The sequence below is a fragment of the Pinus tabuliformis genome, chromosome 2_2 (assembly GCF_031772625.1).
Source record: "Pinus tabuliformis cultivar Carrire ecotype Pingquan chromosome 2_2, CPIR1, whole genome shotgun sequence".
NCBI lineage: Eukaryota > Viridiplantae > Streptophyta > Pinopsida > Pinales > Pinaceae > Pinus > Pinus tabuliformis.
In genome coordinates this window covers 317150394-317167526 of record NC_142300.1, presented here as the reverse complement: position 1 = coordinate 317167526, position 17133 = coordinate 317150394, and positions in this window count along the sequence as shown.

Genomic DNA, 17133 nt, shown 5'->3' with positions numbered 1-17133 from the left:
TATTTACCCATAACTTCACTTTAAATTACAATATGTCGAATGCAATTAGGTTGCACTTGAAAAAGTTCATTCAATAGTAGGCACACATTTAGCCATAGATTTTAAAACATCCCAACAGTCTTGAACACTTGGCCAGTATTATAACACAAGCAAAGAAAAAAATAACATCTAATAATCATAAAGAATCCACAACACAAATGTATAGGAAACACACAAGGTAGGTGACTTAGCTTCATTATATGAAGAATGTCATGAATATACAATAAGAAAATTGAAACCTCCTCCTTGCAAATTTATTATAGTTGTACAATGAATCTAATATGTATAGTCTTCTACCTACTACCCCACATATTTCCACATTCCATCCTTTGTAACAACTATAAGCCTAATTCTTTTAGGTCCGACCTTCTTTTCCTCCGCACACTTAATTAATGAATTCTTCCTACTATTCCTAACCCTGAACTTAGCATAATAATAAATTTCCTTCTATATGATATTTTCCTTGCACTTAGAAGTCCTTTCATTCTAAGGTGGAACCAAGTTTCATCCATCAACTCACTTCCTATAGTGACATGTATATCAATTATCCATGTCTAAGAAGTGAACTTTTCAGAGCACCCAAGTATTCCTAACTCCAATAATGTCATCCTAAATCTACTTAATTTTCCCATACAAGTCCATCCAATTCATCCTAATTCTAGCAAACTTAACCCAAGTCCCTTATACTCCACCTGACTATGCCCAATTCCACTTAAGCTTTTCCAACTATACCCAAGTACATAAAAGTCTTCTCAATGGAATGAAAGTGCCCCTAACAATTCACCTAAGTACATCCAATGGATGTATTCCTAGCTAATGTGTGTGCAACTAGTGCACCCAATGTTTGCACTTTGCATATATATTGTAGGAAATTCTATCATTTATTGCAATCCCCAAGTGTCAACCACCCAACTCCTTTGGTTTTCATGTAGTGTAAGAACCTTAGCTAATGAATGTCTCTATGTCAATATTGCTTTTCATGTGTATTCTATGACTCTATATGATGTTTTCCATGACAACCACCTTTATTTTTCCATGAAACTTTCCCTTCCAAGTTTCTCTCAGCGCATCCAAAGAGTGTGAGATAACAAGGCCTATGATGTGACCAATCTAAGAAAGGGAACCCAGCATGTCCATGGTCCATGTTAGCATCATGAAAGAGTTCCCAAAATTGACACTTATATCCACCAACAACGAGTCATGTCAATCAATTCTGGTCAATGATCACCTAGGTAATTATGTACCAAAATGATGCAAGTCATTCAAGGATAAGTCTTACATGCCCTACCCCACACGCTAGAATTCATTACCATGTTTACAAACATCGTCAATAACTTGTTTTCTGCTAATTTTGTTACTCAAACCCATGTTTCCATCCACAAATAATCTCTTCAACTACTTTTCAATTCATTTTGGAAATAAAATTTAATAGTTATTATAATATCATTTAATAAGAATTATAATAAGGGATTAAATGACAAAGATAGTCAGAAGCCATTAGAGATGTTTAATAGATGTTGAAAATGACATGTTTTCCAATGGTTGAGCACCTAATGTTGGTTTGTTTACTAACTTTTTTGACCATTTCCTTGTCTCATCGTCACAAAAATTATAAAATGGTGGGATCTTCATGTCACATCATCTAAGCAAACTAGATCATTGTTGCAACCATGAGATTTGGCTCGCAAAAAACTAGGTGAGAGAATGGTCACATGGATGCAATTTCTTCTCTAAAACAATCTAACTAGAAAGGAGTCATGGGATATTAATAGATGTTATAGGAAATAATTTATGTGTATTTTTTACCATTAATTCCATTTAATCCAAATGTGAAATCCTCTCATCAACCATAATTTTATCAGTTTAAACGTCTAATTTTGTTGAATTATTGAAATCATTTGATTTCTTTCAATTACATAGTTTTTTATCATAGTCCATGTGAACTTTTATTTTCGTATCAATGTTTCCCTAAAATGCTCAATATCATAACTGAGAAGAGAGTAATTATAATTACGATGAGAATGAATTCACTACATAAGGGTTACAAAGCATTGAAAAAATGAGATCTATAAAGGATATTAAACTATCGTTAATGAAGTACAATAGTTTATGTCATATGGAAAATTTTGTTTTTCAATATAGATAGAGAATAATAGGAGGAAATTCGTTATATATAAAGAGAGGGGAAGTGGGTGGCATTGCGGATGATATGTGGCTTAATTTTTTGATGTAAACTTTTGGAGTTAATTTATGTAGCTTTTTCACATTAATATATGACAAACTATGAGCACATCCACATTCAAATTTAAATGATTCCTTAATTTCTATGGATGTATTATATGAATTTTTTCATTATAAAATTTAGTTATTATTAAACCTAATTTTTCATCTAAGGTCATTTAAGAATTTATTGTCTTAGTTGAAGGAGCTTGGTGAGCCAACTCTTATTATGTCCATATTACACTTCCCCTAAGGATTTGTCATAACCTCACCTTATCCTACAATGTGTCCAATGCAACTAAGTTTTACTCAACCAATTTCATTCAATGTTATGCACACATCTAACCATATCCTTTAAAATATACACAACACAAATAATCATAAATTATCCACAACACAAATGTATAGGTGACACCCAAGGTAGGTCTCTTAGTTTCACCACACGAAGAATATCATGCACATATAGCAAGGTAATTGAAACCTCATTCTTGCAACTCTATTAGAGATGTTCAATGAATTTAAGGAAAACAACATTCTACTTAATAGTCATAGAATTACACAATCCAACCATTGAAGCAATTACAATAATGCCTCTTACAAATCTTATCTTCTTCTTCTTGTCACACTCATGTAGCGCAATTCGTCATTTAGTTCCTAACCCTAAATTCAACACAACCAAAGAGCTCCTTTACACTAATTTTGAATGCCCAAACACTTCTTTCCTTACTAGATTTGAGACATCCTACTTTATATCATACATTAGAGGAAATTTTAGCCTAAAAGTGCCCCTGAAAATTTCACCTAATTTCCATGTCATAATATGTTAACCAATCAAATTCTTTTAAATTTAAAAAGAGTTTCATGTAAATATTTTGGAGGGAAAAGAAGAAAAACTACTTTTTTAATTGTATTTTTGGCTTATCTCCTTATAGGTTTACTCAAATTTCAAGTGTAGAAACTCATTGGATGTGGAATTAAGTTCCACATCCAATGAGTACCCATTATGCATACTTTTGAGAAGACACACATTGATACCCATTATGTGCACACATTTTTTTAATGTATCTTCATGTTTTATCAATGTGGGTCTTCTCAAAAGCATGCATAATGGGTATTCATTAGATGTGGAGTTTAATTATACATCCAACGAGTGTCTACACTTGAAATTTGAGTAAACTTATAAGGAGATAAGCCAAAAATACAATTAAAAAAAATCGATTTCTTCTTTTCCCACTAAACTTTTTAACTCTTATTTTATTAACTTTACTATTATTTAAATATTTTTCCTTAGGAGGCCACTTTTAGGTTGAAATTTCCTCTAATTCTTACCTAGCACTTACAATACCTTTCATTCTAAAGTAGGCCCAAGTGTTATTCATCAACTCACTTACTTTGTTGACTTGTTTGCCAATTGTCCCTATCCAGAATATGGAGTTGGTTGTTCTCCCAAATCTTTCTAACTCCACCCAAGTAATACCAAGTCTATATAATCTTTCCATACAAGTGTTCATCCTAGTCTACCCAACTATGGCCATTTTCATCCTAGTTTTCCAAAGTATACCTAAGTCCATCAAATTCTTCTCAACTGTGTCCAAGTATGCGTAAAATTTCAACCAAGTACATCCAATGCATGTGCCTCTATAAAATGTGTGACCAACAAGTGTGTCCCATTATTATGATGATTTCCATTTACTTGTATTTAAGGAACTTCTATCATCTATTGCAACCCCCAAGTGTCGACTACCCAACTGAGGTTTTCATGTAGTCTAAGCACCTAAGCCGATAAATCTCTTTATGTTGATCTTGTCCATCATGCATAGTGCATGAATGTAGATGAGATTTCTCATGAAAACCATTTTTATCTTTCATTGTCATGTTCCCTTCGAAGTTTCTCTTGATATGTGCAACTAGCATGAGCTACCAAGGAAGATGGTGTTCCCAATCTAAGGAAGGGTACCCAATTTCTCCATGATCTACCTCAACATTATACAAGAGTTCCCAAAATCATATCTCGTAGAAATTAACCTCCCACGATGTCCACCGATGCTAGTTAATGATCACCTAGGTTATCATCAAGAAAAAGTATCCAAAGCCATTTAAGGATATGCCTTACATCCCCCTAACTAAAATGTATTTCCATTCTCAAAAGCATCCTCAAGAACTTGTTTTCCTCTGATGTTTCTACCCTTACAGATGTATCCATTCACAAATGATATCTTGAAATACTCTTTACTCTTCATGCCAGAATTACTATGCAGACAACCCCTATCTAACTGTTCATTTGAACAAGTTCCTTTCCCCAACTTTTAGCAAAAATGCCTCTTAGATGACTTTGTGGCTACTATTCCGTTATATTACAACTTCCTATTACTACTTCAATCTAACCTTCATCAATAATATCATAACAATGTCCAAGATTTCACCATTTAAATCTACTAATTCATTAGTAATCTTCATCCAGTATGTCATGATTCTTATAATTAAGCCCCCTTGACACTATTGTGACCCAAGAATCTCTAAGTTAAATCTAGGAGTATGCACTTCTTGATGCCTAAAAGGATGACTTCCTTCTACACTTTAGCCTTCTTATACAACTCTACTAGACCAAGGGAAGGTCACCACCAACAATTCAACACTTTAACTTCTTCACTAAACTTGACACCTTTTCTTTCTACCCTTAGGTGATGGATCCTGCTAATCTCTACAATCAAGAAAAAGGTGGAATATTTCCATCAAGTCACTACCCAAAGTGATCCAATAGTATATCTAGTCTCATAACTTAAATGATTCAATTGAAATAATTCCATACGTTTTACTTAAGAGAGGCACTTCTACCCTAGTTTTTTTTTCTCCTTCAATTAACAATCTCATGGTATATTGGTCATTCATGATAATATTTATCAAACTACCTAAGGACCATTGTACATCATCTAAATTCTTCATATACAAATCCCAATGAGCATATTTATCTTCATCTATCATTCCTTTCATGTATGAACCATCTAGGCTGAATGCATATATTCTTAGTTAACTCCTCATCTTTCTACATCCATTCATTTGGAACTAAACTACATTACTCCTCCAACAAATCATCCATTTCCTTGCTACTTTCACTTTTGGTACATCGGGAAATGTCTTCATTTCTTCCTCAAAGTTATGAATTTTCCTCCTACAACTCATCATTTTTTTCACATAATTCATGCACTATTGGCTCATTTCCCATTTCCTACTTTTTGGACAATAGGATACCTATTATAACATAAATTATCAGGGAAGAGGTTGGTCTTTTACAATGTCAAGTTTCATCCTTTTGATAAAATGACTCCTTTTTCTTTCTTTGCACTGAACTCATTACCTTTAGAAGAAGTTAAGGTTCAACTACCTACACCTAGGCAACAAACAACATGTGGCTTTCATTATGAAATGGAATATGAAAAATTATTTCCAAGGGAACCTCCAATGACTATAACAAAACTTTACTTAATACGTACTATGGTATTCACATTAGCAAAATTCTAGTTCCTAGATTCCTTCTCTAAAATTACATAAACATGTTTCCAAGCCATGAAAAAACCTCTAATGTTGTCTTTGAAGTATGTTGTAATCAGCATCCTCGCAACACTATTGGATTTCCTACAAAATAAGATGCATTTGAAATTCTTCCAATTCTTCCAACTTCTTCAAAGTCCAATCCATGGACAAATGATTATGATAAGAAAGAGATAATAAACATTATTTCGTATGCACTTAGCCAATTTTGGTTACTTCCTTGTAATGTAGCCACCATATTGTGATATACATATTAATGGCCAAAGAATCTACCCCAAATATCAAAGATTCAAAATTGTGTTGCTACCTCAATCCTACTCTCATCCACTAGCTCAAATTGTGAATAATGTCTATTGTTCCCTTCCAAATTATGGTGAAGGGTGATTGAATCTCCATGTTCCATTTTGGACATGCTTTCTTGGCTACTTACTATACCAAGGCACTAATTTAGTTATTTTTGATGATTTCTTTTTAAATTTTAGTAACGTGAGGTGTATGATGAAGTAAGTTTTTTGATGTTTATCATGGATTGATGTGTGTAAAAATTTATCAATAATTTAATTTATATAGTTTTGTTGATATATATTTCACTCTCACTTTACTATGGAGATTCTTAATATGTCAATATACTTTGCTACAAAACCATGACATATCAATACCATATGATTAGAAAATCATCACGTCTTCCACATGGCACATATATAACACTTTCTTTTTTCAATTACCTGATTAAATTAAAAGAGCAAGAAGAACATAACTACTTTGGAGATAAATCCGAATACTAACAAAAGTTTCAAGAATATTGCATGGAGCTTAAATATTTAGCATCCACCTAATAATTATTAATAATTTAGTTAAATTAACAAAAACAAAATTAATAAATATTTTTGGTAAACTAAATTAAACAAAAACAAAATTATTTTAATGTATTAGTGAGAATTTTAATTATAAATATATTTATTTTTTTAAATTCAATTTTATTTTATTAATATAAATTCTAATCATAAATATGAACATTTTCTTTTAAAATTAAAGAATTACATTTGTTCATTAATTTAAGTTGTGGTTGTTATCAAAGAATTTTTATATCCACACATTTATAAATGATGAAATGTTGTAAATATTTGAGTGGGCCTAATGGTTAGAAGCATGTGTTTCCTCTTAAGTTGTTACAGGTTCAAAACCAGAGGGGGTAAAGTATGTATGCCTTCCTAGACTTAGTAGGTGGGTCCCTTGTCCCACAAAACAAGGGAGTCTCATACACCAATTTAGTGTTTGGCTTGGCCGTAACCTTAAAATTAGATGATGATGATGATGATAATAATAATAATAACAACAACAACAACAACAACTCTATCATGTATTTAGTAATATTTTGTTGAAATACAAAAACTAAAGTAGTGTTGTCACAATTCAATAGTGGTGAATGGTGAATGACAATGGATAGGAATATATTTTTGTACTATTATTTTTGCGAAAAAATAAATATTTTTGTAAAAGATATTTCTAGGTAATCATAGTCATGAGAAATATGATGGAAAATCTTATCAAAAATATGATGGAAAATCTTATCAAGATGTTGAATTGGAAGATTGAAAAGCTTATCAACGTGTTGAATTGGAAAAACCACCTGGTAAGAGATTCAAAGAGAAGTTGGGATGCAAGGAAAATCTTATCAAGATGTTGAATCGGAAGATGGAAAAGCTTATCAAGATGTTGAATTGGATGAACCACCTAGTCGGAGATTTAAAGAGAAGTTGCAAAGGTTATTTATAAATTAGTCAGAAACCATATTCTCGTTGTTGTAGTACGATATCAGTCATATCGAAAATCATTTCAGACAATGCTAAAGAAGTCGTAATATTCTTCAATATAAAGAGAAATTGACTCATAATTTGTAATCCTAAATATCAACATTGTCATGAGCCCAACAATAGATGATGAGCTCTAAGAGTGCAGTGGTAGTATTGATTAAGATTAGTGACAACAATTAAATGAGGGAGCTCATTATCAAGGAAAAAGATGCGTTGCCTTGTGTGAAAAATGGATGGACACGAAAATAAAAATACCCTAGTTTTGATTGCAAACATAATCTCCATGTTCGAAAATCCAATAAAGGTGTTCATATAACCAAAACTCTTCGAGACATTTATGTCTTCACAAAGGCATATTACATTGATTTTAGGGAAATCTTTATAATGACAATGTAAGTAGAAGAATGTGCCTAATTTATAATATTTCATTTGAAAAATGAAGTCCTACAGTGCAATTCTATAAACGCATATTACATTGATTTTATTTCTTTTGAAAAATAAAGTCCTACAGTACAATTCTATAAACGCATATTACATTGATTTTAGGGAAATATTTATAATGAAATGTAAGTAGAAGAATGTGCCTAATTTATCTTCTTTTCAAAAATGAAGTCCTACACTACGATTCTAGAGGAAAGCAACTTCATGCTATCAATTTTTTTTGTCCCTTTATAAACTTTTATACTTTGTCGTGTTTGGGATAAAAAAATGAGATGCGCAAGAATTTTCATAAATTTCAACTATTAATCTTTTCAAATTAATAAGTAAATTATAATTAGAAATTAAATATATATTATATTTAAAAATTGATTTTCAAATTAATAAATAAATTATAATTAGAAATTAAATATATATTATATCTAAAAAGGAAAGATATAATTATTATTTTTAAAATGTAAATGATTTTTCAATAAATTTTATTCTTTTATTCTCATATATATATATATGATTGGTATTAAGATTATTCCTTTTTTGCTTCACAATATCATAAATTATATTACTATTATAGAAATAATGTTACTTCACTTTTATACAATTTGAATTTAACCAAAAAAATTCATTACATAATATAATACTTATATCATATTTTGTCTTCATTTCATGTCAATTTCACTTTTGTAACATCCTACTTGTAAAATTTAAACTTCAATTACTTCTATTTGCCCCAAGGTGTGAAATTGTCTTACACATCATAATGAGTCCTATTATGTGTGTGTGGATGTGTAATCCTAGTAGCATGATTGTCCTCGTCTATTACTTGATGTATAGGCAAGTCCTATGGTGGGTGAGCTTATTACTTCTATAGTTGGCACTAATAATTATTTCTTTTTAACGTTTGAATCATTTACTTTCTGATCTATCTCCTTGAACTGTGGTTCATGAACATGTCCATTCAGATGTAGGTTTTCAACCTTTAATCGACAAGGTGAGAAGGCACATGTCTTGTAAATTTCCTTTTTTTGTGTGTGTGTTTTACTCACTCACAAATACAGACAACCAACTCATTTCAACTTATGAATCTTCTTCTTTCCTATAGGGTGCGTTCTGAAGCGGTTCCATGGTTATGATTTTAGGTAATTGAATTCTACTTCGAATAACTATTTATGTGTTAAGTTCTTGCTTGAAACCATTGTGACTTTATGTGTTAATTAGGTTCTATTCTATTAATTGATAATTAATACAAGCTTTATCTAGGGTAGACAGGATTCGACTTCATGTTGGGACCTATTCTCTGCCCAACACAATGTTTAGGTATAATAGTATATAAAGTTCAGGGATGACCGTAATTAGACCCCTGGTATGTCAATGGGATCTAACCTATCTCTACAATATATAATAACATTATTTTATAGACATGAACCTTGACATGAAGAAATATTTCTCATAATTCATCACTCATAAGCTTAGAAAACTCATCGAATGATAAACCTAAAATTCTTGCACATATTCTCATTGCATAATCTCACCAAACCTTTAAGAATAATTAAACTAGATCACTATTAATACTTAAAAATTTCATGTAAATCTATAGTCTAAAATAACAAATATGTTCTAAAATACAAGCATTATAGAACAGTTATCTGGAAGAGTTAGACGGTTAGGGAACTAACTAACGAAAAGGACCACTCCTCCCAAACAATGAGAATGACCATTACATCCAAACCTTCCCCCGTGCTAGTTTGTCACTCCTATAATAGTTTCCTAGAAGAGACCCAACAAGGTTTGTTCAAAGGCATCAAGACTAAATAAGTCCAACCCAAGAATTGGTAGACTCTCAATTATGTCTTAAGGATTACACTAGCTTCAACTAACTCAACAATACTATAACTGCCAGTGTCCTACCTTCATTCTCCTCACTTGGACCTCCTCTAACCAAGTAGCCATTCTTCAAGGTTGCCTCAGGTTTCCCTCCTCTCACCACTTAGGCTTCACTGGGGGAGCAATACTATACCATGTGCATTCATATTGGGGGTTTTATATTAAGGAAAAAAGGACATAATATATTGGGGGATATATAGGGGTAAAGGGTTTTTATATTGATAGGTATAATAAATGGAGCTCAAAATTAATGAAAAATTATAAAAGTGTATAAAAATTGTCAATGAAAGAATGGATGCCTACAATATCTAGTGAAGGTAGGGGTTTTTTAAATTGGGAAGGTGTATTGGGTTTGTATTGGTCGGGGGTTAAATAATGTGGTTTTTAGAGGTATTTCCAATATGTAATCAAATTAGGGCTATTATTTAATATGCCACAAATGCACGTGATATGTCATAGGTTCATTTAGTGAAGCCCGTGCCTCTCAGCTTCTTGAATTCTTTGTCCCAATTGAGATTATTTATCTCTATGGAGAGGAATCATTATCTCATTGTCCACTAACTATATTTTGAGTGAAAACTTTTCGTTTAGTGTATTTTCCCATGAATTCAAATACTTTTCATAACCTTTTAAAACAAATCAAAAGAAAACTTTTTAAACATTAAATCTTTTCCATCGGCCTTTTCACCTAGCCCATAATTTACCAAGTCTGTGCAGTAAATATTTACTTCAAATTGAGGGGTGTTACATCTTCCGCCCTTGATAAAAACAATGACCTTTATGTTTTCTTCTAGTCCATCAACAGGATGGGATATGGCTTACACATAAATATTTATCTTCATCCCCCTAGGTAGCTCGCTTGCCTGACATGCTTCCACCCAGATTATTCTATCTGTTCCAGCCTATATTCACAATCATTGTCACTAGTTTCCATCTATTGCCATTTAACAAGAATATATATAATCATTTCAACTTTATTAAAGAAACCCTCAATTGTTATTTAAGTATTCAAGAAGGGTGATTAATATACATCACAACCCAACTAGGGTTAGCAAGATCTTTATGGGATCATCAACAATAGAAATAAATCATTCTTACTTATCGAATGGCTAAGTAAATAAAAAATATTTCCCCCTAGTGGTTCCACCATAAAATTTAGATCATGAAAGTATCAATTCCATTTGCACTAATGTACTTATTAATGGTAACATTTAGAACTCGTTTACTATTGTTATATTTTATGATAGAATTAAATTAGTGTATTAACTATTGGGAAGTATCACTATGCTTTTATATTAATTTCAAATGATGCATATGTGTTAGTTATGCATGGAGTAAGGTTTAGGATTACCTCCTTTTCCCACCATGATCAACGCGGCTACATGGTTGTCTACTTTGTTCAAGTAAATTGTTTAGTTGTAAATGCACCACTCGATCACAACGTTCTATATATATATATATATATATATTATTTTTTTCCACTAGATTTTTCAACACCACAAAATCTTTCAATTTCACTGGATTGTTCTAGGGAACCCAACCAATGTTTATTTAGTTGTACTGCAACACTAACCAAATTAATCTTTTAATTAATTTTCACATCAACTTTACCTCATATATATCTAAATCTACATGTTCGTAGTGCCACGTACACATAATAGTATATACAATACACATATGAAAATGTACAACATGTGCACATAAACACATCACTCAACACTTTACACATTACCACATTCATTTTTTAGAAACCATACCATCACTAATCATTCAAACCAAGTCACACTACCTTTTATCATAATACATAAGATTCTTGCTAGGTAAAATGTATTTATATATATTCTGATATATTTCAACATATATATTTTGTTTTCATACTATCCGTAAGTAGCCATTTTTGTTATAGACATTTTTGTGCCCTACAACTCCAAGCATGAAATGTCCATAAACCAAGGGCTCCTAAGTCCCTAAAAGTGTTGTCCTAACCCCTAAAGGAACAAGGTCAACAGATTACAGCTTCTCCCAGAAGTTCTCCACCAGAAACTGCTCCGAATAAGTCAAAACAGGATCATTTCAGCTGCTCCACTGGCTAGGTGCGTTGCATTGCACCTAAATACACTGTGAGGGTGCGTTGCATTGCAAAAGTCCCTTCTGTGGGGTGTGATGGGCAAGAAATGACAAATGGCAGTATCATTCCGCGAGGTGGAGAGACAATGGAAGCTTCCAGAATCTTCTCCTATGACACTTGCCTCACTGAATTCGACCAAGGATGAGTAAGAGGCCTTCAATCTCCAAGTGGAAGCAAGAACTGACAGAGAGAAGACACTAATCAAATCACAAGCTGACTCATCCTCCTTACATATATCTATATATGGATCCCTCATCCCAGAGATCCAGAGGCTGGAATTTCTCATATTGTAAGGAATTGCTGTTGGTTTTTGAGACAAACATCAGAGTATTGGGTGATCTATGCTTTGTTTGAGGTGAAGAGGGGCTTCTTTGCTGGGAGGTTGATGCTGGGTTAGGAACCACCGGTTGTAACTCCTCCTGGATCTTTTCTTGTTTATCAATAAAAACTATTTGAGTTTTTCCTCCATGCTTTTGTATCATTGATGCTTGTTACATTTGTATGGTTAACTTAAATCTGATCCTAAGTTGTTTATGAATATAGATACATGTCTTTGTATAGTGTTCTTCTTCTATGATCTTATAGGTACTTTGTGAAGCTAGGCAAGTAAGGGAGTAGGTAGCTAGAGACTATCAAAGAAGAGAGGGATTGGATCAAAGGATTAGCACAAGACACAGGTTGGTTCTTTCTATTCCTCTCCATCTATAGTTCATAAAGGAAATACAAAAGTAGTTTTTCTCTGTTTGTTTCTAAGGCAGCTGTCACACCTTAGTGGGATAGAGCAGTTCTAAATAGACACTTTTCCCTGTAACAAAATGGCGACTCCGCTGGGGGACTAATTAGTTTGTTTGTTTATCATTCTTTGTTTGTTTGTTTCATAAACTTATAAGTGGCATTCGAACTGCATTTGCCATAACAAATGAAAAGTAGACATCTGCTGCTTCAATCCATTCACTGGATCTGTTTATGATTTGAACAACTTATTCACAAACTATCTGATTGCCCTTGTGATAGCTCTTAGATCCTCTTTAGATCTACCCCTGATTGTTGAATTACTGATTGCTTTTAATCGGCCAAAAACCGAAGACTTAACTGCAAACTGTGACCCGGAACCCGGATAGAGTCTTGTTTCTGGCCCAGTGCAGGTACTGTTGAGAGATCCTGAATTTCAGCGCACTTCTCGAAAGGGCAACCTGCGCTGCATTTCAGATTCTCTGTGTTACAGGTGCGCTGATCAGACTAGCCCTATGCAGCTGTGGTTCTTGTGCTTCATTCTTTCCAGTTCTATCTCTGAATTTTGCTGCCTATGATCAGTATATGTCTGTTTGAAACCCCTTTTCCTTGCTGTTATTCCGCCTCCTTTGTACAAAAGAACTATAGATGTTTTTGTGTGTTTGTTGAGTCGTTTACAGTTCTCCTTAGAAGAAGTAGCGTAATCGTACTGTCGTCCTTTGATTTGAATCTATCGTAAGTGTCAATTTCAATCGTTGGAAAGAGTTTGATTGCTGTTGATGGTTGATTATCCTGTTATTATTTCTTTCGGTCTGGATTTGTGATTTTCTAGTGTCGAAAACGAGTATTCATTTCAAAATCATAAGGTGTCGTAATCGTCTCTATCTTTTGATTTCGAAAAGAAGCTTGTTTGTGTTTGTCGCTTGAAAACAAATTCACATTTGTGCATCAACTTTCTTTTTAGCATCCATATACTAAGAAAGTCGAAAACAAATACATGCATGTACATTTGCATATAGACAGTCTGTTTGGCTTGATTTAGGAAAGTGCATTTACGGTGTGCTCTTTGCTCTTTGTGAAAACATTGTGTCTTTCTTTTCCCCTAGTAGCTAGGATTTTCATTGCACAAAAGAGATAAAAGTTTGTTTATCATCTTTAGATTGCATTTTAGGAATTACATCTACATCTCATGGTGAACCCAAAAGACAAACTTCATAAGCAAGATCAACTTAAAATAAATTCAATGAATCTAACAACGCTTTGGAACTTAACGCACAACATTTAGAGGTCTAGGCTAGAGACGTATTTCGGCGTCGTAAAGCTTGGTAACTGTTGTCCTCACTGATGGTTGGGTGATTCCTCCACTTTTGAGACGATAAGTGCCAGTATGGACTTGTGCTCCCACGTACCGTCGAGTATATTTTGGGAGACCCCTATAGGCTTAAATCCTGTATCCTTAGGAAGCCGTGTCTGCCACCCTATCGATCGCAATGCACTGAACACAGCATTCGGGAAGATTGACTGCCGTACAGTAAAAAGTATTCTGCAGTTTTGCGATTGGTTTGGTACTCCCTCTACCTAGATCTCTAGAGCAGTCCCTTTCGTTCCTTTTCAGATTCCTTAACGGAAAAGGTCCATCTGAGCACTTGTCACTTCAGGCTCATTAAAAATCGAAGGAGACTAGAGTCATCTTTTGTTTTTTCTCGACTCTTAAAAACTAAAAAAAAAGTTGTGTCAAAGCGTCTAAAATTCATTTAATTCGGAAACATACTTCCCCTTTATTTTAGTTGATCGAGTAATCCGAAATCGTGGAAGAAAGTCAATTGAAACCCCGTCGTTCGCGGAGGCTTACGAGTCAACCGTCTTTGTCTCCGAAATCGAAGCCAGTACGGACAAAGCGAACTCATTTAACTGGTTCCAAATCTCCTATCAAAGTTAGAACAAGTGTTCCAATGACATCAGAGACTCCGGTTACTCCAAACATTTCTGGAATCCCTGCCTCTACAGAAGAAGTTCAACAGCCACGGAAGGATAGCGATACTGATCCTAGTCTGAGAATAAACACTTGTGTTACCGAACCAGTTCCATCTACAACCGGTTCGGAGAGTCTTACTCTTCAAACATCTGTCACTGCCGATTTCACACCTTCTTCGGCACCAGAAATATTTTACGGACCTGACAGCCTTCCCCTTCCACCTGGTCTGATTGCAATAGAAGAAATTGTAGAAGATCCTCAAACAAGTACTCCAACGAACTTTGGAGTAGGGATCACTCTATATCCCTCTTCGTCAGAAGTTAGTCTACCACCAGCGGAAGCTCCTGTAGAATCACTAGGTAATCTTTTGGATAGACTACAAATGTCTGAACAACCGTCAACATCTAGGACTATGTCGTCTGACACAGCGACGACAGAACTCCCTGCTATCACTCCGACAATGTTCGCGGTATACCATCTGTCCTGACTAGCTCTCAGCCACTAGAAGGAGCCCACTCAGGGGCTATTTCGACAGTATGGTCCGTTCATGTTTGTTCATCCGGAATAATATCCGGAAACTCTTATGTTTAGTCTCAACAAATTGATCCATTTGGAGGTCAATTTCGGCAGTCCGGCCCCCAAGGGCAAACAATTCCCTTGAGTTCTGGATTACCACCGTATGGGGGGTAGTATACCCTTTCATTATCCCCTCCGGGAGGATATCCATACTGGAGTTCACAACAACATTCAGGTTATACTAGAATTACCTCAAGTGGTTGGGTACCTATACTACCTCGAAAACCAAGAGTTGTGTACTCAATGCAACAATGCGTACCTATGTCGAATATCCCGACTACGCCAACTATTGTGACGGTGTCGCAAGTTCAAGCGCTGCCTGTTGTATGCCAACCTCAAGTTTCTCAGGTTGTAATGCAACAGCCCCTTGACCCTGCGACTCAACCACAATCGCCGACTAGTGGAGTGACATAGGTCCAGACGGGTACAATTACCCCTCACCTTGGTCAAACTATTAGTATCGGGCAACAGCAGATGGCTTCACAACCATGGCTGGTGCAATACCAACAACTGTAATTCCAACAAGTATACCAAGGTTCTGAGCAACAAATCTTTGCTAATATTGGGCAGCCGTACATTCAAAACAGTCAAAATCAACCATTTTACAATGGTCATGTCCACCAACCTTACCAAACATACCAGGATCAGATGCATTATGCCGGTATGCAAAGACCAACTGCTCAGGCAATCCCATCTTATCCTAGGTATGCTTCACCTAACCTGAATCAACAGTTACCCTTTGTGGCAACTTTAGAGTTACCTGATTTAAATCGGTTAACAAACGATCCAATTGCTTACGCCCCTTGGTGGCCAGCGATTCCGCATAAACTTCCATCAGATATTCCTAAATTTAATGGAAATACGGGTGAAGATCCATCGAATCACATGATGACCTTTCATCTATGGTGTTCATCAAACACCTTAAATGATGATTCGATAAGACTTCGCCTCTTTCAGAGGACGTTAACGGGTCCAGCGGCAAAATGGTACATTGAATTGCCTAGAGCTTCGTTCAACAACTTCAGTACCTTAGCCACAACCTTTTTAACCCATTTTCAGTTACCAATAAGGTACGAAACGGGAACAGAACTTCTTACCAACTTCAAACAGACAACGGCCACTCACATATCTGATCATATACATGAGTGGCGACGTCGTCGTAGGATGGTGAAAACGTATGTCCCCGATCAGCTCTTAGCTGAATGGTTTATCAAGTCATTGCTTCCTTCCATCACGGAAGATGTGGCAAAGGGGGGAGTCGTAACAGAAGAGCAAGTTATCGCTCATGCGCAATATCTAGACTTGATTTACACTTAGTCCGGCATGCTCTATGATAAAGTACCTGACGCCCCTAGACTGGAATTCTCAATTCCTCCTCCTCCTAAATCAAACAACGACTCTCATGCCAGCGATGGCGTGATCGGCACGACAGACACGAAATCAACAAAGGCTACATCCAAAAAGGCTCGTAAGATTTCAAGTCAAAATGCAAAAGAAGAACTTCTTGCTTCGGAAGTAAATTCCGTATCGACAGATAAAGGCAAAGAAACCAAACAACCAGGGAGCAACAAAAAAGGCAAAGGGAAGAAGAAGAAACATGAGGAATCATCACCTGAAAAATCTTCTTCAAACCCTCCTGGAGATAGGAAACCAAAAAATCCATGCTTTATATGCAATGAGGATCATTGGACCGCACATTGTCCACACAGAGCTGAGCTTAAAAAATTCTTTAAGAATTCGAAAACCTCAGCAGTGTTAACTGATCCGTTTCCAAATCCAGG